The 21,638-nt window shown below is 48.8% G+C and overlaps 1 protein-coding gene and 1 pseudogene across 1 annotated transcript in view; both read right to left on the bottom strand.

The window, feature by feature from the left end:
• Positions 1-21,638, bottom strand: part of CYTH2 (cytohesin 2) — a 299,904-nt gene that overhangs the window by 237,273 nt on the left and 40,993 nt on the right. The gene's annotated exons all lie outside the window — the stretch shown is intronic.
• Positions 12,903-13,559, bottom strand: LOC147701717 (profilin-2 pseudogene; annotated as a pseudogene).

The following is a 21,638-nucleotide window of genomic DNA, read 5'->3' as shown; positions in this document are numbered from 1 at the left end:
CATAGCAACACATACTATGTAACATAAGCAAATAAGAGATAAAACATGACACAGGTGTAGCATACAACACAACAGAGGACAGCGCTTAAGAGAGTGATATTCAGAACACGTCATTAGACACAGCTCCTGATATTCAGAACACGTCATTAGACACAGCTCCTGGTATTCAGCACGTCATGAGGCACAGCTCAACGTCGGGGGAACGGCGTTGTGGGGGGGGCTTGCACTCATCTCCATCAGCTGAAAGCGCTTGTGCGAGAGCCGGTTGGGCCCCGCGAGCTGGTGGTAGTAGACGCACAGCACCTCATAGCGCTTCAAGGCCGGCTTCAAGCCGCGCTCCGTCAGCTCCAGCACCCGGTCCTTGCCGTCATAGGTCGGGAAGTCCAGACCCTCCTCTGCCCGGCAGAGCGCGGGCAATAGGAGCAGTGCCATCAGATAAGGCTAATATCATGAAACTACTGAAGCGGGTACATTTTGATGAATAACCTTAACAGGGTCGTAGGGAAGGAACCCCCATTATCATCACACCGTCCCTTATCGATACCCTGACTACGCCTGAAGACTGGCTTAACGGAAGGAGCCATTACCCCAGCCTCGTGTTAACTCACCTTGAGCCTGACCACCCAGCTAGCCCTTCACTCACACGGCACTCCCGCCAGATCAGGGTGAGAATACCCGGGTCCCGTCCCTCCGAAGAAGCCGCCCAGGCCTCCAGAGGAGCCGGGCCCGCCGGTGTCCATGCTGCCGAGTGTTTCAGGCACCATCAGTGGTGAGGTAGGAGACGGCCGCCGGAGATGAGTGGGCTAGTACAGCTGGAGGCGAGGAAGATGGCTATTGGGGAGGGGCATTGGTCGTGCAGGGGAGAGGGCTGGAAGGAGAGAGAGGGCCAGGCAGACCCAGCCACGGAGAAGGGGCGACGCAAGGAGGACTGGTTGCAGTGTGTGGAGAGGGGACTGGCGGCGGGATTAAAGGGCGTGTACTCACTGGAACGGAGTGGTCTGGGGGAGCTGCTGAGGGAGCAGTGCGAGGGACGGCGCGTGCTGCTGGGGAGTGGGGATGGCCCAGAGTCTGTAAGAGGAGGAGGCATGGGAAGTGGCAGGTCCGAAAGGCAGTTTCCTTTGTGGCACGGTTAGCACATAGTAAGGCACCGAAACAAACCCCAGCTCGCGCGAAGGCAACCGGGGATAGGCTCTAAGCTCCGGCTGGAAAGCGGACCACGCCATAAACACCACCATGTTTCTCCGAGGTCCAGCAGAAATGGACCAGAGAAACGCCCCGTCATTTTCAGACTGGGGGGGCGTGTTTTTCTTTCTCTCCACTTCCCATTGGCTGGAATGTAAACAACGGGCGTGTTTTGACTGGTTGTCGTTTACATTCCAGCCAATGGGAAGAGGAGAGAAAGAACCTACAAAACACACCCCCGAATCCAAAAAAGACAGGGCTTAAATGGACAGACAAACCTCTTCTCCAATGGCTGGCCAGCATTTAGGAGGCCAGCCAATGAGAGAAGAGGGGCGGGTTTAAGCCCCATACTCTAGAAACATAAAATCTCGTCAGCGAGACTGCGCAAGAGCAGCCTATGCAGGCCGAGACATAAAAAGGAATAATAAAATGCAATATCTATTGTTATGGTCATTTTATTTTCCCTATTGCAGTCAGTGGCGGGGCGGGCCAGAGCAGGGAAGGAGTGTTTGCACAGTTCCAAAGTGCGCATTAACTGTTTAGCCAACAATTCATGCACACTTTGCCTGTTCCTACCAGGCTGCATTAAACAGTCTGATCAGCAACATGCACATGGTCCCTGTTCCAGTCCGAGTGCCGATCCACGGCGCTCAGACCAATCACAATGCTGCACTGCAGGGTTGTGATTGGCTCAGGAGAGCGTGTGTTCCGGGTGCTTCCTGATGCCACCATATTGCAGAAAGGAAGAGGAGACGGCGGCTGACGTTCCAGTTTTTTTTTTTTGGTTTGTTGATTAAACCCTACCTCCCACCCCCCTCACCCTTTACCCACCCAGACTGGTAGCAGCTGCTACTGAATACAATCTGGAAATTTTAGTGTCGACCTATGATCAGAAGATACTGAGACTAACACTGGGTCTGCTGTGATTTCAGAAGGCCAGCAGAATGTGACAAGATTTGAGGTAAGTGCAGGGAGCCCTGTGCGATGCAGAAACAAGAGAAGGTAAAGGACAATGGGATGGAGATTGTGATGTTGCTTAGATTCCATGTTAGAACATGAGAGTGTTTGAGCCCGAGGATTCTATTATTGGCAGTTGGCTGGGGTCTCGTCTTGCAACTACAATTTATATTTCCAGTGTGTTTATCTATTTTACAGAGATGTTCTGCCCAACTTAAACTTTATATATGGCGAGTGAACAAAGGCTTGATAATCGCGATTCTTCTTTCTTTGGAAATGAGATTGTTCATTGGCATGATCTAACAGTTCACAGGTAAAAAGGTGGGGGCTGGGTGTTGTCCCTCATCAGGCCATGACAGACTAGTTGATAAGTGTAAGGTGGTTGCACAGTCCAAAGTTCCAGGAACAGTAAGTAGCCATGTACCATCCAGCACAACATTCCATTATCATGACATACGTAGTATGGTGGTGGGAAGTATTTCCTGGAAGGTGATAAGGTGATAAGGTGATTCGCATAATATTTTGTGGGCTCGTAAAATAGTTCTATGCTCAGTTTTCTAGGGGTCGGCCCAAAAAGGAACTACTTTTAATATAGGTGACCACTGTACCCATTACCAGATAATGACACATTTTTTGTTGAGAGGCTGATCGTTCTGCAGTAAAGGCCTTTTACACATACTGGAATCATAAATGTGTTAAATGTGCAACACTTAAAAAAAAACTGACAAAGGAAAAGCCACTAGGGGAGGGGAGGGGGGGGAATACATAAGCACTTGTAAAGCTAATTGTTCTCACCTTTGGAAACTACTGGCTTTGCCCCTACTTTTGGCAGTACTGTACCGCGTTGGGACACTATACAGCGTAGCCCACAAAATAAATGAGGTGTTCTGGAGGTCACATCTTACCAATCATGAACTTGGTGATAGACGGTAACGTTATTTGAAAAGTTCTGGTCCGTTCATTCGCCTTAATCCCCGCTTGAGGCCCTGAGCAATTTGTGCAGTGGCAAATGCGAAGGGTGAGATCCCCGCTGGTAGGCTGAGTTGCTTTATCACCCGCCTGAGCACCAGAGCAATAAGTGAATCTTGTGCTCCCCGCTGTTAGTGTGAGTGTGTTGAGCCCCCGCCTGAGCACCGTATCAATGCCGCGGACGTGAAGCCTTGGCCATTGGCGTTTGGCCACTCCTGTCTAAGCATTGCCCATAGGTGTTCGCGCGCCCCGTGAATGCCGCGCCCATTCAAGTTTTGCCACGCCCCTCTGACATCGGCCAGGCCCACAACGGTGTTACGTGAACGTTTTACTTTACAATGCCGTTTTCGCTTGTAGCACTAATGACGGTGAATATGGCGCCCCGTGAATGGCACGCATATTGCTTACCAGTAATGAGGGGGTTTGGCACGCCTCGCGCCCCGTAAATGCGGCGAATATTGCGGTTTGCTGTTTGTCCACGCCCCTCTCACAATGCCCACGCCCACAAGGGAGTCCTGTGAAGGTTTGTTTGCCGCGCCCATCGCTGACAGCACAACACCCATGCCCAGAAGGGACTACTTTACCTCTAATGTTCTATACCTTTGTAATGTAGATGGTGGCCACTTGTATAGCCTATGTCCATCTGCTGCAACTGTCCTTTCCAATGCTGTATTGGGTGTTGTGATTGGTGCTGTACTTCTTGAGATTACCCGCCTCAAAGGTTTGGGCTCTCTCTTTATAATAGTAGTATAGATATACCACTCCAAGATGGCGGACGCCAAATGGATTGGTAAATAAAGCGAAGATTTTTTAGGGTAAAAGCATACAAAAAGAAGCATTTGCAATGCAATCAGACTTGTGTTTACGCAAGACCTATTGCTTTGCATCACGGACAACAGGAGGGTGGGGGAAGGTAAGCACAGACAACGGAAGGCAGGGGGGAGGGAGGGAAGCACGGACAACGGGAGTGCGTGCGGGGTAGGGAGGAGAAGGGGACGACAAAGTAGTGCTCTTAGTCCAGTTAGCGTGTAACACTAAGTAAAAGGGGCCAGTAGCCATTAGACGGGTACAGATGACGACATGGCCATAATAAGGAGTAACAAGCCTCTTAATCAGAAGGCAGCATTTATGAAGGACAAAGACACAAGCCAATCAAAAAATGGACGGGGCAGTCGGCGGGGCTTCCCTCACGTACTGAACTACCCTAGATTTTCCTTAGAGCAGCGCTTGCGCCCCGACTCTAGGCTTGACCTAAATACCAAAGAAGGTAAAAGCCCAATTGGTGTTGAGAGAGTACCGGAGGAGGAGTAGTGAAGAAAGGTGAAAGTTGCACAGGTGAGTTGAGGTGAGAGGGTGAAGGACAAAAGGGAGAAAACACCATGGAAGCAGACGTGCAAGAAAGCAACACAGAACTCAGGAGGGGAAATAGAGAACCACACAAGGGAGACAGCTGGAAAACACATGCATGGTCCTAGAGTACTTAAGCAAAAAGTAGTTCCATGCAAAGCAGCAATAGAAGGACACAAGTAAAGAGGATATGCTCTGGGTAGGGGGGGGGGGGGGGGGAAGACAAATACAAGATGGACATGGCAGGCCATCGAGTAAGAAACAAGTAATATAGTGCCAATACAGTCAACCAATGTTAAGTAAATGGTGGGCGTTAAACCCACTGTAAGCTATTGGTAAACTGACAATCTGTATTTTTTAACCAGATAGAGTCTACCATACAGCTTGACTATCTACCAAAAAAGAAAAAAAAGAATCAAGATTGTCTGCCTGTCAATCACAATCCACTGTTTAGTACTGGGAAGGAGAGACACTAATTGGCTAAAGGATTCTATGGGTAAGATCGATACACAATGGACATTTCAGGAAGACCACGACAACCAGAGGACTACCCATTTGGGGGTGCTAGTGTCAGTCTAGCTGAAAAACACCAACAGTAAGATTCCTTGAAAGCAACTGGGTGCCTGAAACTGTACTTGTATCTTAAACTCACAATGGCCAGATTAGTGCGTCTGCAACGGTCATTCTTTCTTAATACATGATGGTCATGGGAGCCAAAAAAAATCAAGTTCACCTTATACCTTCAATGATTCGCATGCACCAGCATAGCTGAAGGAATTAAATCTGAGGAAGGAGGTTTGACTGCCTCGTCTGAAAGAGAAGGGACCAGGCACCTGAAGGAACAGGTGGAAGACTCCAGTGCATGGACAACCTGCCCTTCATCAGTGGCAGACCTACATGCCCAGCTGCTGTGATTGCTACCATAAGGATCCACTGCATAATACCAAGCAGTTGCCTGATCAAAAGAGCACTGCCATCACTGCCCAGCCTGGCAAAATAAAAAAAAGCAAAGCACCACGAATTACTGCAATGATTCCCGGCACATCCCAACATTCCAAGCATGAGCAAAAAAGACCCATAGATGCCTGATGTCAGGGTGAAAAGAAAGGAGAAGTGCTTGGAAAACTAACGATTGTCAACTTTTACTTTTTGCCAGGCCTACTCAAGGAGCTCTTTCCCGGCAACACTGGGACAGAGCAAAATGTGAGATCATGGGCTTCAAGTGCTGGTCTCCCACTTAGCAGCCTGGCAAAAACACTTAGTGTGCAGGTCTGCTCCAATCATGCACCAGATTTGGGAACCCATGCTCACTTGCGCCATCATAATGATCTCATCATCCTTCCCAAGCGGCTTGCTTCTGTCACACACAACATACCATGGCCAGTGTTTGACTGCATTCTCGACATAACTCCTTCATACACACGTGGTCACAAGCGGACTGGTGGTTTCTATCCCAACACAGGTTAACAACAAATTAGAAACATTACAGACACACTCACGTTTCTGTGAACCACACACAACACTCAAGCTGCACCCACAGGGCCTTTGCAATGAACCTTCAGCTTCGGAAATCACCTCCAATAGAAGTAAGAACCCCTGGGACGAGGAGTAGGTTTTGCTCAACTGTATCTATACTGCATTTGCACCACTATTTAGAGTAATAGAAAAAAATGTTTCATAACTTTTTTTGTTAATGAAGTAGTGGAACTCCGTGCACAATCCCTTTAGTGAGAATTACTTGTGGCCACCATAGTTGACTTTCTATTTCACACCATCCTTGAAGAGTAAGCTCAACTATTCGACTTTGCTACACTCAGAAAGTCAAAATGTTCCTAAAAGAGGCCCATCGCAATGGAGTGAGCCTACAGGAGTAACTGGTTTCTGTGACTTCAGGAAACCGGGCAGCACTTGTCACATGAACTGTCCTACAGCCCTCGAGTCTGATATCCTCACAAGACTGTTCTTACAAAAGCCTTAAGCGCATCTCAAATTGTTTACCGTCTAATAATTGTACAAGGGTTTAGAGGAAGAGACAGCAGGTGATGTGCAATCAACAGAGGCAGCGTGATGACCCAACAGGAGAGGTAACATGAGGACCCTCGAGGCTGTAGGAACAGGCTGTCAGCTGAAAACGCAGAAATGAAGCATTGGTTATTAAGGTGCTGAAAGCTTAGGCAGGCTGTGGCCAGCGCATGGGTTTCGGTCTTAACCCTGCTGACATTGTTAGATTTGGGGAGATGAAAAGGGTGCGGTGGCATACTCATGTCGGATGTTACGGCGAAATTGCTTCCGGGTGAAAATAGGGTCAGAAAGGTAGAGCGCAGTAGTTAAATAGTGGATGGAGGGGGGAAGTGGTAAAGCAAGGCGGTTTGGAACATAAACCTGCACATCAAATACTCATTTGTTAGCAGTGCATGCAGTGGTTACATGAACGAGTGCAAACAATACAAGAAATAACCTTACCGTAGTCCTATAGACAGCAAGGATACGTAATGAAAACAGCGTAGTTTATAGTCCGGCCTAACACCATCCACCAGGGGTGGCCATCCCACCTGTTTTTGCCTCTGTTAGTTCTGTTCACACCCCGATAACACCAGACACAGGCCAATACGGGCAGATATTCTACCACAAGCCCTGCCGCTGCTATACCGTATGTGTCTGTCGTCGCCAAGCACCTGTCCTCCCCATCCCACCGAGCCCCAGCCTGTAAACCAAGCCTTCAATGCACTAGTGTACTTTGTTACAGCTGTGCTGATAAAGCCGGATTAACATCCTTCCTCAAATAGCAAGCCTGCAAAAGTGTCACATAATAACGTTTCTGCACACGGACATAAACTAACCCATAACCCTAAATTTTATTTGACCGTTTTACACCGAACAAAATTCTATCGACTTTTTGCAATTTGGACGTAGTCAAGTTGGTTCCCGTGAGAATGTAAAAGCTGCTACAACTGGCTCTTCGAGTTAATCACTGGCAACTGGCTTTTGCACACTTTCTGCACCAGGGTTGCTCATTTTTCCTTACTGAGCAAAGGGGAAAACTATATGTTATAATGAATACACGCTTGGGTGATTTTATTGTACAAAACGGAGTGGTACAGAAACCAATAATTACGCATGCCTCGGTGAAATAATGAAGGTTTCATGGGTTCCTGGGAAAACTGGGTTTCATCATCATTATAATGAGTCACAACCCTTCCTCACGGTTTTACCTTGGTCTATTGTTTAATCAACATTCTATACGTGAAAGGTAAACTAAATCTAAACATTCTAATTCCAATCAGTATACACAGTCAGTTGCACTTCACAGAGAACAGCTACATCAATCAGTGCCTTCTACTGACAATGTTTTTTTTTTTTTTTTAATGAAGCTAAAATGTGTTGGAAAACAATTCTACATTCAAGTATTTTTCTTGCAATTTTTCGACAGGCAACTAAACTGCACAGTTCAGCGTTTCACTTACTATTCGTAATAAGACATTAATACCAATTCCATTTTTGGGGTGGGAGCCCTGTTCAAGCTAATTGCCCCCAAAACACACGCAAAAAAATAAAACAGTCACATCAGGTAACGTAATATGTTTTCATATTGCAATCTAAATTCTGGTGAGATGTACAGAGGACTAACTTCAACCCATAATGGTTCCTACATAATGTGAGGTAGCACTATGTATCTATACATAGCTACCACACAACTGTCATTTCATTGAGGCCTCACAAAGCACACAGTCATTGAGCATTTGTTCCACTAGGTCACCCGTTCCTAGAAGCCAGACCGTTTCTCTTCCACCAGTTTTACTTTCCAGTACCTACTGGGAGCCCTCAGGTAGTGGTGCGATCAAGTAGTGCCACAACAACTGGGATGCAAAGAATTTCACCCCATTCGATCCACTGCCCTCCAGAGTAAATGAAAGCTCATGGCAGACTGGAGACAGGGTCCAAAACACTCCTCTATCTTGGACTGTACAATTTACCAGGGGCTGTTCTCTACTTGCTTTACAGGATTACGGCCTGCAAGTAGCTCTTGCTAGTTGGAGGTAACAGCCCTAAACATATTCTTGTATGACCAACTGTGGCCGTATGATATAAATATGGCTCACTTTTCCTTTTTGCGCCACGGCTCACCTTTGAAAGGAACACCGTGCGCAAACAGGGGCGGTGCGTTGTATTACAAAGCATGTGCCGCAGTCCAGGGTAGCTGTGAACTTGTACTGCCCTTTGGACAGGGCATTTAAGTGTAATAAGGAGCTGCTGCTTCAAAGCCGCTCAGTGTTTCACTGTGCAGGCGGCAACCCGTCACCATTTGAGGAGGTATTAGCGATCCCTTGCAGGGAGTGGCCTCCTTTCACCCCTAGAGAGGACTGTATTTAGGAGGTGTACTTAAAGTGCTCCACATTGTTGTGGCATACTTTCAATGTGTCTCCAGCGACATGTTTGCCTCTCCGCCCGGGCCTAAAATAGAGTGCAGGCGTAGAGCTAAAGATTCCCTAACTTCCATTGGACCACCCCGCAAAGCAAATGAGGGAACGCCCGCTCAAGGCAGCACTCGCACAAGCGTCTGCTGTCCCTTCTGTAATATCACTGTGCCAGAGGGACACACAAAGTAGGCACACCCGCACATTGTGTCCCAATGGCACAATGTATAATATGTCCCTTAAGTGCATTATGCAGCATGAAGCTGAAATGGTACTCTGTGGATGGTTTCACCCTCGTTATGGCTTGTAGGTGGTTGGGGCAGGCGTGACAAGTAACCTTCCAGGTTGGTGCAGTAGATACTCAATGTTGCAGTTGCAGTACCCATAATTCTATATACGCTGGTTACGCAGAAGTGTTACTGAATTGGTCTTTGATGCAATACCGTTGTGTATAAACAACTGTTATGCACAGCCAGACATGATCCCAAGCTCACACAATGGCAGATGATTCTTTTCAACATTTAGGCATATGACAAGTCAGTAGAGATGAAAGCTCAATTTGTCTATGAAATGGCGGCCTCCTCAGCCCAAGGCTACCTACCATCTTACTGAGGATACAGTCAACTCACTATTTTGCTGTTTTTTGTGGGTGATATTTAGAAAGCTTGTGGTGTTCCATAAACAAGTTCTGCACCATATCAAAAAATTTTCTCTGCTACTCCAGAAAATTTTATTTGGCGCTTGAGTTGGAGTACATGGAGTCTGTATGACTGTGGTGTTCTAGGTAATGAAATATCTGCAGTAGTTCACTAGCCTGAAGAAACGGAGCTTCAACCTTCTCCCTACAACCATGTATACAACAAGGGACATTTTTGACATCAGCTACCTTTGACAGGTCAGAAAGATTGCCAAGAATAGATAAAGTCAAAGAATTTGATAAGAACAAAAGTTACTTACCTGTAAACTGTGGTTCTCCAGTATTGGTGTCTTTCATAGATTCACATGCTTGAATATTCCCCGTAGTCAAAGTGAGAGTCCCACGGTAAATAACATAGCAATGTAGCCATAACACAAGCATATATACATAGAGTAAGCAAAAAGCATAGAGTTTTTCCTAGACAGACACATATCACTTCTATGATATATCTTAGTCATTATGTTTTCGTCCAAATTCCGGCCAATCAGGCGTCCGCACCCTCTTAGAATGTTCTCCTCAGAGGCTCAGGCCCTCAGATTTTCAAAGCACAGAGTAATATAGAGCCAACAGATAAAGAGAGAGAGCCTCTGAGTGGAGGAGGGTGGGTCGCATGTGAATCTATGAAAGACGCCAATACTGGAGAACCACAGTTTACAGGTAAGCAACTTTCGTTCTTCTCTAGTTTTGGTGTGTCTTTCATAGATTCACATGCTTGAATAAGACTAGTAAGCAGTATAGTTAGAATAATACAAGGTACTTATCATTCCACTTAATGATAATAATGGTAATGATAACCATAACCATACATAGTACAAAAGACTGAAGTATATACCAAAGAAAAAGAAAGTATCTTGTATGCAGAGGAGGGAAGCAACAGAGGCTCACCTTATTTAAAGAGATTTCGAAGGACTGCTTGTCCCACGGCTGAGTCTGCGTTGTACGCAGCATCTAGACAGTAATGCCTCAAAGGTGTGCCTGCTGGATCATGTTGCAGCTCTGCAAATGTGATGAAGAGGCACACCAGCAAGCAGCGCTGTAGGCGAGGAAACTTTTCTAGTAGAGCGCATTCTAACAGATGCAGTAAGAGGTTTTACCGCTTGCTGATAGCAAAAGGTAATTACAGTAGATATCCAGCGTGCAATTGTTTGTTTGGAGAATGGATGTCCTTTCTGCATTCGCCCATAGGCCACAAGAAGCTGGTCAGATTTACGTATAGTAGCCGTCTTTTGAAGATAGAATTTTGGCACCTCTTAATATCCAAAGAATGAAGTGCTCGCTCTACTGGTGTCTGAGAATTAGGAAAAAATGTCTTCAAAACAACTGGTTCATTGAGGTGGAAGTCCGAGGGCACCTTAGGAATGAATGCTGGATTGGTGCGGAGCAAGACTGAGCCCTTAGTAAACTGAAGAAAAGGCGGTTTAGTAGTAAATGCCTGAATGTCACTGACTCGACGTGAGGAAGTGAGAGCCAGAAGTAGAGCAAGTTTTCCAGGTAATGTATTTAAGATCAGCTGTATGGATTGGCTCAAATGGGTGTCTCATTAGTTGTGCCAAGACAATGTTTAAATGCCAAGGAGGAGGTGGTTGACAAATTGGTGGGAACATCCGAAAAATAACTTAAAAAAATTGTAGAATGACTGTGGAAGAGTAAAGAGAATTAGAGCCACCTTGACGGAACCGTGAGATTGCTACCTTAAAGGTTTTTCTAGCAGCAAACGATAGGCCCGACTTTGCCAAGTGTAAAAAGAAAGGCAAAAGTTGCTCCGGAGTGGAATGTATAGGATGCACCTGGGCACAATTGCACCATAGACAGAATCTTTTCCATTTGAGTTTGTATGTCTTCACAGTTGAAGGTGTAAATGTAAATTGTAAATTGATACTTGTATAGCGCACTACTCACCCGCAAGGGTCTCATGGCGCTTGTACGAATACCGCTGTGGAACCCATCCTGGCTTTCCCTGTGAGGCGTCCACTCCTGGGCACCCCCAAGGTGGAGGCCAGGCATCCTTAGCGTTGTGGGGGGCGTTGTGGAGATTAAGCAAGCTATTGCCCAGAGTTGCAGAGTGGGACTCCATGATTGGAATAGGCACCAAGGCGAGAATTATCAGGTCTGTGGAATTTTTTTTTGAGCCCAAGACCCGCCGAGGCGGGGTATTGAACTCTGGTCCCGGACCAGACCTCTGCATCAGGGTCTGCCGCTCTAACCATTTGAGCCACCCTTTTTCAGGTGCTCTTGCCTTTGCTAGGGCCTCCCTACAATCCGCAGGAATGTTCAAATTCAGAAATTCATAGTGCTCAGGTTCCAAGCCGCTAAGCGTAGAGATGCTGGGTCGGGATGACAAACTTGGTCCTGATCCATGGTTAGAAGATTCGGAAGAGGGCGAAGAATGATCGGGTCGCACTGTGACAGGAGCAGGAGTTCCGTGAACCACACTGGTCTTGGCCATCTGGGAGCTATTAGAATAATGTGACAGGGTTCTTTCCTCATTTTCCGAGGAACTCTGGGAACTAGAGGTATTGGTGGAAAAGCATAGGCATATATTGTCGACCAATTCATCAAAAAGTCATTTCCGCATGACTCTGGTTGGGGAAGCCAACTTGCATAGGACAGGCATTTGCGGTTCCGATGGGTTGCAAATATATCCAGATTCGGGCGACCCCATACCCGAAAAATGTGATCCAGTGTGGGTTGATTTAACTCCCACTCGTGGTTGGTTGTAGACCTGCTCAGAGATCCCGCAAGATTCTTTGACGCTCCCGGAACATGCACTGCTGAAAGGACGACCTGATTCTGAATCGCCCAATCCCAAATCTGCTGAGCCTGATGAAACAGTAGGATGGACCTTGTGTATCCTTGTTTGTTTATGTAGGGCATGCACGGTGTGTTGCCCGTTCGAACCAACACTGATGCTCCTTGTATAATGGAATGGAACACTTTTAGAGCGAGATAAATGGCCAGCAATTCTAGTAGATTGATGTGCCAGGTCTTTTGCTGAATGTTCCACTTTCCTTTTACTGTTAATCCCTGAAGATGTGCACCCCAGCCTTCTAGAGACGCATCTGTTGTGAGAGTGTAGCTTGGAGCGTCCATCAGGAACGGACGACCTGAAGAGACATTCTTTGAGAGTCCACCACATGAGACCTTTTTTCATTCAAGATGTGACTCCGACTACATCATTGAAGGTTCCTGAAACTGGAGCCCATTGTTTGTCCAACTCCTCCTGAATAGGTCTCATTTTCAGCTGGCAGTGAGGGACAAGAGGGATGCAAGAGGACAACATCCATAGGAAAGATTTCTTTTTTTTTTTTTTGTATAGAAGACTTTAATTCTCATAATTCAATACAAATTGAGACCCTTTAATCTGTAACCAGATCATTGGCAGCAAAGGGGATTCAGAAAGTGGTTGTGGAGTGGGAAAAGGCTGGGCTAGAAAGCCATGATTGTGAAGGTAAGCGGGGAACGATTCTAGTCTCTATTCGGGTAGCTGGCAGTTAGCCATTCGTTCACCGTGCCGTCAGTAGTACCGCCATGGGGAGCTGGGGGACTTCAGAGGTTCATACCCCGGAGATACTTTGTCATGTTGTGAGCTTTGTCGTTCAGTTTCCCTCCATGGATTCCAGTGCGACCCTTACAAACCACCAAAGCTGTCAGTGTCCTGCCGATGGCAATGCTGACTGTGGGGTCTCCGCAGGTGCTCTTCGTCTTTAGGTCCATGACGTAGTCACTCTCCACTTCTGAGTTGTCCCTGATGAAAGCACTTCTGGCCACCGATGCAGGCACCATTGATAAACATCCCACTGCGCTCCTTTCCCGTTAATGTGGTGACCTCTTCAGCCGTGATTTTGCAGAGCGTGCTGTTGGGCGTGCAGGCCCAGACGGAGAAGGGGCAGTAGCCCACGATGGCCGCCTCCCCGCAGCTGTCGTCCTCCAGGCTGGTGATGTAGCTCTGCCACCCGCTCATCCTCGGGGGGGGGGGGTCCTTCCTTGGTGCTAGGGGGATAGGAAAGATAGGTGCATAGGAAAGATTTCAACTGTCGGACAGAAGCGGACTCCTTTAATAGAAGGGAGGCTGCTAAGTTGTGAAGACGCAGACGTCTTTCGTGTGACACAAAGGCTTTTGCTAGCTTGGTGTCTAGAATGGTTCCCAAGAACAGTCTGTTCTGAGCAGGGAGAAATTGAGACTTTTCCATGTTGAATGTGAGGGTCTTGCAGATTGGAGTGTGTTTGGAAGCCTGCTCGAAAGACCGTGCCTTTAGCAGGCAGTCGTCCAGGTATGGAAAGATTTGTGCTCCATGCAGGTGAAGGTAAGCTGCCACCGGTGCGAGGACCTTGGTGAACACAAGGGGAGCAGAACGAAGTCCGAAAGGAAGAACTTTGATTTGGAATTCTGGATCTGAGAAATTTTCTGTGCCTTCGCAGAATTGGTAGATGAAAATAAGCTTCCTGGAGATCCAAAGTGGTCATATATTCTCCTTGAGAAAGTAAAGGAAGTACCTCCTGAAGGGACAACATACAAAACATTTGTTTTTTTATGTATTTGTTTAAGGCATGTAGATCCAGAATAGGACGCCAATTTTTTTCTGTAGGAGGAAAAACCTTGAATAAAAACCTCTGCCCCTTTGGAGTTTTGGCACCACTTCGATAGCACCATTCCTTATTAGAATTGTGAGTTGGTTTAAAAGTTCCTTCAGATGGGTAGTAGGTGGACCTCTTGGTGGAGAATTGGGAGGAATTTTTAGGAATTCTAATACATGACCCCTGCGTACAATATCCAGGACCTACTGATCTGTAGTAATTAGTGACCATTTTGAGTAAAAGTGTGAGATTCAATCTCCAACCCGTGAACAATCAGGCGGGGCTAGAAATCGTTTGTGATAAAAGTCATTGTTTCTTGGAAGAGTTCTTTCCTCTGTAAGAGGATTTACCTCTGTATTGTCTGTAGGATGAAGTGTTGCGGTCTGTACAATGGCTGACTCTGGAAGGAATATAGTTGTTGCCCTTGTTTATATTGACTGGAAGTACCTCGAAAGGAGGAAGAGGACCCACAACCTCTTGCGCCTTGAAAAGTTTGCCTTTTAAAATTGGAGAGTTCCAAGAGCACGGGCCGGGTCGGTGTCTTTCTTTATTGTCTGAAGGGCATCATCTATATGTTGTCCAAAAAAAGATTCCCCATCATTAGGCTTGTCTAATATTTTTGTTTGTACCTCTTGACGAAAAGACTTGGCCTTTAGCCAGCCCTGTCTTCTGAGAACCGCAGCCCCAGCCAAAAGGCGGAAACCAGTGTAAGAGACGTCGATGCAGCAGTCACTCATAAGAAATCTTTTCTCCCTCAAAGAATTTTCAATGCCCTGCCTTTGAAGATTCTGGTATTAATTGAACTAGAGCGGAAATGTCAGACCACATTTGCCAGTCGTACCTGACAAAAATGGCTATTGAATTGGCTGCACGGACTGTTGTTGCTGCCATTGTTGAAAATTTCTTGCCTATAGCATCAAGGCGCCTACCTTCACGGTCAGGTGGTGAGGATATTGGAGATGAAGGATTTCTTGATCGGCGCTGTGCCGCCTGAGTAATGATGGAATCAGGCTTTGTCTGAGAAATTAAAACAAGCAGGTGTATTTGCGGGTGCCTTGTACTTTTTGTCCAGCCTCGGTAGAATGGCTGGAATAGAATTAGGATTTTGCATGATTTTAAGTCCTTCTTGCCAAATGAAATCGATGGGAATAGAGCGCACTTGTTTTTGAGGCTGCTCTTTAAAAATCATAAGAAGCAATCTTATTCGGTTATCGTCATGGGAAGTTGGAATCTTTTTGCTGCTCTTTCCATGAGCGCATGAAAACTGCCAATGTCTACTGGTGGGGAATCTAGAAGAGCTAGAGTGGGGGATGGCATCTGAATTTGGCAGTTGTCCCATTCTGAAAGTATGGATCCATCATCCAGCTCACCCTCTCCTCTCTCACCATCGTCACCATTGTCACCATCATCATCATCATCATCATTGCCCTCCTGTAAGACGTGAGGGGTCTGTTGTTGTGTCCTGGTCGTCGACTCAGAAGGTGTCACCAATGGGTCTTTAGTGGCTTGAGTAGGTGGTTGAGGTGCTGGAGATGTCTGTACTGACCTCGGAAAACGGCGATTATAATCATCCAGCATAAACTGTAGATTAAGATAAGCGTCAAAGGCATCTGTGCCATGAGAGGTTCAGGCTCAGGTTGCGTTCCACATGTTGAATAATCTTCCTCTTCTTCTAGGTCTTCCTCCTCATCTGAGTCCTGACATTTTATGAGCAGTTCCAAAGGATTTTGAGGCGCCCTGAATCGATCATCATCATCATCATCATCATCAGCATCAGCATCAGAATCTTCATCATCTGAAGAAAATAACTCTGCTGGAGGCTGAGAAGGGGTTTGAATCAGCATTAGAGCCTTTAAAGACGAATGGCGTCGTTGAAGAAGAGAACTTGAAGACTTCAGTGGAACTGGAGCCACCGCCGACTAAGATGGAATCTTAGACGCCCGAGAGTCAGATCTCGAGGGTGTAGCGGGTGCAGGAAGACTAAGGGGGCGAACTCACCCCTTTTGAAGTGGAAGGTTGATCCTTGTGATGTTTCTTCATCACTTAAGGTTTAAGAGACGTCTTCTGATGTTCACTTGTTCTCTTCATAGATGAAGAAGTTTTGATGGAAGACACACACTCCACATCAGAGACCGTGTTCTCTGAAGTCTTCAACTTCTGTAGCCACAGAAGGAGACGGCTTTCTCTCTCTTTCAAGGTCTTCTGAGAGAAGGTTCTACATATCTTGCAATCCTTAACTTGATGTTCAGGCTACAGGCAATATATACACTTTTTATGAGGGTCTTCAGAATGAAGTCTCTACTTTCCACAGGAACCACAAGGTCTGAAGAGGGACTTCTTGGTGGTAGATATTCCTGAGAGAAAAAGAGAAGAAAACTGAGCAGAGCTCAGGGAGACTCCCTTCACACGACGTGCGGTAGAAAATCTGAGGGCCTGAGCCTCTGAGGAGAATATTCTAAGAGGGTGCTGACGTCTGATTGGCCGGAATTTGGACCAAAACATAATGACTAAGATATATCATAGAAGTGATATGTTGTCTATCTAGGAAAAACTCTATGGTTTTTGCTTTCCATGCATACATGCTTGTGTTATGGCTACATTGCTATGTTATTTACTGTGGGACTCCCACTTTGACAACGGGGAATATTCAAGCATGCGAATCTATGAAAGACACCCCAATAATGGAGAACATCTGTTCTCACGTATTTCTTCATTCAGCTCGAGCCCAGCATGAGAATGGATAAGGCTTAAAATGTCATAGCTAATGTATAGGACCACTTGAAGTCTTTCTAGTTGCTCTTTTATTGTGGTCTCATAGCCTACAATAGTAGAAGTCAAACAGAGCATAAATGGACAACATTGTGATGAGTCAGAGCTATAGTGTTTCAGATCATCTCACACACACTTATGATCAGTTAAGGGGTGAAATAAATTCATAGCAGATTGATAAGATGCGCCTCATTATTAATGGCCCCATTGAACGATCATAGGTCCACGTAGAGTTTAATTTTGTTTTTGGGTCTTTTGGTAGAGAGGACCAAGGACACTGAAGACACATACTATGTCACCTACTCTATTATGGCAATCTTCACAAATATTTGGAGTTCCCATGCCACCTTTTTAGGTCTCGGCTAGCGTAGGCTGCGCACATGCGCAGTCTCGCTGGTGAGATTTAATGACTGAGTAGCGAGGGTAAACCCAGTCCCTCTTCTCCATTGGCTGGCCTCCTATACGGCGGCCTGCCATTGGAGAAGGTCTCAGTAACGTCATTCTCTCAATCTAAGCCCCGTCTTTTTCGGATTAGGGGGCGTGTTTTTTAAGGTTTGTTCTACCATCTTCTCCATTGGCTGGAATGGTAAACAGTCAAAAACACACCCGTTGTTTACATTCCAGCCAATGGAGAAGAGGGAAGAAAGAAAAACACCCCCAGTCTGAAATGGACAGGGCGTTGGTTCCTTCGTGTTTACCTCATCCTAGTCGCCTCCTCTCCCCCCCACCCCACTTCTACCCCCACCCCACTTCTCACCCCTCTCTCCTCTTTCTCCTGGGCTCTCCCCCTCCCAGCCGGTGCGATCCCTGGCTGCCGCTGCTGCTGGGCTCTGTGTGCCCGCCTTCCGCCAGCTCCTCCTCCACCCTTCCCCGGCCGAGACAGATAAGGCTTCCCCTGCTGCCCTCGGTTGTATCCCCTGCTCCTTGCACCCCGCGGAGGCTGCGGCAGGCAGACTGCTCCCGGAGCCCCATGCTCCCTGGCCCTCGAAGCAAGCAACCGGCCTCCAGCAGCAGCAGCAACCCGCCGAGGACGCGCCGCTTAGACCCCCGGAGCACCGTCATTTGTGCGCTTGCACTCCCCAGCTGTATGAGCCCCGGGGGCAGGATGGGCTGGAACGGCCCCAGCGCGCCCCCCCCCCCCCCGCCGCCTCTGGATGTGCGACGCGGCAGAGCCCCCCAGAGAAATGTGGCAATGGGAGGCGCGTAGCCCCAGCAGAGCCAGCCCAGCCACCACCGCCGCCAGCCCAGCCCGAGACGCCTGCATGCCACCCAGGCTCTGAAGCGCAGTCCTGCGCTCCCACTATGGTGCTTCTTCTCGAGCGGGAGAGCAGCGGCCGCCTCTGGGGCTGAGCAGCCGCCGGAGGAACCGGTGCGGCCGCCTGTGAGGATCGGCTGCCTCAGTCTGGCCGCCCCTGGAGTACCTGCAGCGGCCGAGCTACTGCGACGCGGCGTTCGACCTGGAGCAGATATCCAAGGTGCGTCCTCTGTGCCAGGGCAAAGCTTCAGGCCAGAAAGCGCCCCTCTGGCTGCGAGCAAAGTTCCAGGGACTGCTCTTCTGACTGGGCTGCTACATTCAGAGGAACTGCGGCAAATTCCTGGCAGTGGGTCTGCGTGAGGTGAGGAACCGACAGACACCCCCTCCCGAGAGGTGTCACTGCGCCTGCCCTGGGGTGTCTAACTGACCCCCAGGTGTGTCTCACTGCCCTTGGGACCGTCTCCGCATGGGAGCCCAGATCGGGGCTGCCATCTGCCATTGGATAGTTGGCGCACTCTCTCGTGCCCAAGGTCCGTTGCTTTCTGCCCTCTCCTAGTGGTGCTGTCTACTGTGGATGTCGGAAGAACCGTTGGGTTGTGTGAGGAGAATGGGGAAGGGTGTCCAGAGTGTGAGGTAAGTTGGGGCTCGGCGGGAATACTTAATTTGTAAAGTTTTCTGCCAAATACCAGGCTCGCTGAATACCAAAGCGGCTGGTCTTGATTCCTACTCTTGCCCTGTTCTTCCACTGAATTCCTCTTCATGTCTTTATCTCTCTCCAGCATGTTCTTGTTTTCCATTAGTTTTCTCCTTTTCTCCATCTTTCTGAGCAGCATGTGAGAGCCCGAGCTGTGCCAATCTGTAGGTAGGTGTGTGTGTGTGTGTTTGTTTGTATGTGTATGTGTATGTACAACCGTGTGTGTGAAAAATGTAGGTGTGTCTGTGTGTGTGTGAAGTTGTGGGTGCTTGCATGAGTGTGCAAGTATGGGTGCGTGCACGAGTGTCAGCGTGTGATTAAGTGGTGGGTGTGAGTGTCGCCTGTGTGCAAGTTGTGAGTGTGTCCGTAAGTTGTGTGTGTCGGGATGCTTGTAAGCACCAGTCAGTGTGTGCAAAAGTTATGGTGTGTGAGTCAGTGTGTTTGCAAGTTATGGTTTGGGTATGTCAGCATGTTGTGTGTGTGGTAGAGTGTCAGCGTGTGTGCAAGTGTCAGTGTGTGTGTGTAAGCACAAATCCGCATGTGTGCAAGGTGTGGTGTGTGTGCCAGCCTGCTGCGCTGTGTGTCTCTGGGGCTCAGCAGACCCCGGCTGTTCCCCAGTCCAGGCGAGGAATGTGCTCTCCTCTCATATCCTCAGCCAGCCTCCTCCGTCACTCCCTCCCACTACCTCCTCCTGCAGCCTCTCCCTCCCCAGGGACAGCAGCCCTCCCCTGGCCCATCCCCAGCCCGCCCCACAACATCACCCAGCCTCCCCAGTCACTGCTCCCCACCAATATCAACAGCACTAACTAGAACAATACGGTACAGTGCATTTAATTCTTCGCATTACTATGATCGATGCTGGCCTGGACTGTGCGCTCTTTATGCTTTTAATGTGAAGATTTTATTTACTTTTGTGATTTCATATAGCTCTAACATGGGACATGCTTTATGGTACCGCGGAAATATGTATGATTTTTATACTTGTGGAATGCATTGCAACTGGGCATTTCCGAGTGAGATGTAGCTCCCTCCTAGAAGTCAGTGCCTGTATATCTCTTTGCCAAGCAAAAGAAAACATTGGCAAAGCCAGTAGGCCTCACCGACATAAGAGCTATTGGCTTTGTCAATGTGATTGTTTTAGCCATGTTGTACAGTGTGTGTGTGTGTGTGTGTGTGTGTGTGTGTGTGTGTGTGTGTGTGTGTGTGTGTGTGTGTGTGTGTGTGTGTGTGTGTCTGTGTGTGTGTGTGTGTGTGTGTGTGTGTGTCTGTGTGTGTGTCTGTGTGTGTCTGTGTGTGTGTCTGTGTCTGTGTGTGTGTGTGTCTGTGTGTGTGTGTGTGTGTGTCTGTGTGTGTGTGTGTCTGTGTGTGTGTGTGTCTGTGTGTGTGTGTCTGTGTGTGTGTGTGTCTGTGTGTGTGTGTCTGTGTGTGTGTGTGGCTGTGTGTGTGTGTGTGTGTGTGTGTCTGTGTGTGTGTGTGGCTGTGTGTGTGTGTGTGTGGCTGTGTGTGTGTGTGTGTGGCTGTGTGTGTGTGGCTGTGTGTGTGTGTGTGTGGCTGTGTGTGTGTGTGTGTGTGTGGCTGTGTGTGTGTGTGTGTGGCTGTGTGTGTGTGTGTGTGGCTGTGTGTGTGTGGCTCTGTGTGTGTGTGTGTGGCTGTGTGTGTGTGTGTGTGGCTCTGTGTGGCTGTGTGTGTGGCTCTGTGTGGCTGTGTGTGTGGCTCTGTGTGGCTGTGTGTGTGGCTCTGTGTGGCTGTGTGTGTGGCTCTGTGTGGCTCTGTGTGTGGCTCTGTGTGGCTGTGTGTGTGGCTGTGTGTGTGGCTCTGTGTGGCTGTGTGTGTGGCTCTGTGTGGCTGTGTGTGTGGCTCTGTGTGGCTGTGGCTCTGTGTGGCTGTGGGTCTGTGTGGCTGTGGGTCTGTGTGGCTGTGGGTCTGTGTGGCTGCGTGTGCGTGGGGCTCTCTGTGTGGCTGCGTGTGCGTGGGGCTCTCTGTGTGGCTGCGTGTGCGTGGGGCTCTCTGTGTGGCTGCGTGTGCGTGGGGCTCTCTGTGTGGCTGCGTGTGCGTGGGGCTCTCTGTGTGGCTGCGTGTGCGTGGGGCTCTCTGTGTGGCTGCGTGTGCGTGGGGCTCTCTGTGTGGCTGCGTGTGCGTGGGGCTCTCTGTGTGGCTGCGTGTGCGTGGGGCTCTCTGTGTGGCTGCGTGTGCGTGGGGCTCTCTGTGTGGCTGCGTGTGCGTGGGGCTCTCTGTGTGGCTGCGTGTGCGTGGGGCTCTCTGTGTGGCTGCGTGTGCGTGGGGCTCTCTGTGTGGCTGCGTGTGCGTGGGGCTCTCTGTGTGGCTGCGTGTGCGTGGGGCTCTCTGTGTGGCTGCGTGTGCGTGGGGCTCTCTGTGTGGCTGCGTGTGCGTGGGGCTCTCTGTGTGGCTGCGTGTGCGTGGGGCTCTCTGTGTGGCTGCGTGTGCGTGGGGCTCTCTGTGTGGCTGCGTGTGCGTGGGGCTCTCTGTGTGGCTGCGTGTGCGTGGGGCTCTCTGTGTGGCTGCGTGTGCGTGGGGCTCTCTGTGTGGCTGCGTGTGCGTGGGGCTCTCTGTGTGGCTGCGTGTGCGCGGGGCTCTCTGTGTGGCTGCGTGTGCGCGGGGCTCTCTGTGTGGCTGCGTGTGCGCGGGGCTCTCTGTGTGGCTGCGTGTGCGCGGGGCTCTCTGTGTGGCTGCGTGTGCGCGGGGCTCTCTGTGTGGCTGCGTGTGCGCGGGGCTCTCTGTGTGGCTGCGCGTGCGCGGGGCTCTCTGTGTGGCTGTGTC

This window comes from Lissotriton vulgaris, chromosome 7 (assembly GCF_964263255.1).
Source record: "Lissotriton vulgaris chromosome 7, aLisVul1.2, whole genome shotgun sequence".
Taxonomy (NCBI): Eukaryota; Metazoa; Chordata; class Amphibia; order Caudata; family Salamandridae; genus Lissotriton; species Lissotriton vulgaris.
This window is presented reverse-complemented; position numbering and strand designations above follow the sequence as displayed.